Below are 833 nucleotides of genomic sequence, written 5' to 3' on the forward strand. Positions count from 1 at the left end.
GGGGCGCGGGGCAGCAGCCGCTGCCCGTGGCGCTGTCGGGCTCGCTGCACCTTGAGGTGCGCGGGCAGCTGGTGGGCAGCGCCTTCGGGGAGGAGCCGCTGGTGCTGGCGCTGCTGGCGTGCTGGGCCACGGGCACGCCAAGCGCAGACGACCTCGTCTCGGTGGCGCTCATCAGCGGCGGGTGAGAGGCCGACGCTGCGCTGCCACGCGCCACCCCTTGTCTCTCTGCCCCACCCACCCCGTCCCCCGTGTCCCCGTGTCTCTTCACCGCCCCCCCCACCCACCCCCGTGTCTCTCCCCCCCCACCCACCCCGTGTCTCTCCACCCCCCCCCGTGTCTCTCCACCCCCCCCCCCCTGTGTCTCTCCCCTCCCACCCACCCCACCCCCGTGTCTCTCCTCCCCCACCCCCCCCGTGTCTCTCCCCTTCCACCCACCCGCTTGTCTCTCCTCCCCACCCCCCCCGTGTCTCCCCCTCTCCACCCCCCACCCACGTGTCTCCCCCCACCCCACCCACCCCCGTGTCTCTCCCCCCCCCCCCCGTGTCTCTCCCCCCCCCACCCCCCGCCGTGTCTCTCCACCCCCCCCCCCCCGTGTCTCTCCCCTTCCACCCACCCCCGTGTCTCTCCACCCCCCCACCCACGTGTCTCCCCCCACCCCACCCACCCCCGTGTCTCTCCCCCCCCCCCCCGTGTCTCTCCCCCCACACCCACCCGCTTGTCTCTCCACCCCCCCCCCGTGTCTCTCCCCCCCCCACCCGCCCCCGTGTCTCTCCCCCCCCACCCACCCCCGTGTCTCTCCCCCCCCCACCCACCCCCGTGTCTCTCCCCCCCCA

Source organism: Lampetra fluviatilis, chromosome 64 (assembly GCF_964198595.1).
Source record: "Lampetra fluviatilis chromosome 64, kcLamFluv1.1, whole genome shotgun sequence".
In the NCBI taxonomy this organism is placed as follows: domain Eukaryota; kingdom Metazoa; phylum Chordata; class Hyperoartia; order Petromyzontiformes; family Petromyzontidae; genus Lampetra; species Lampetra fluviatilis.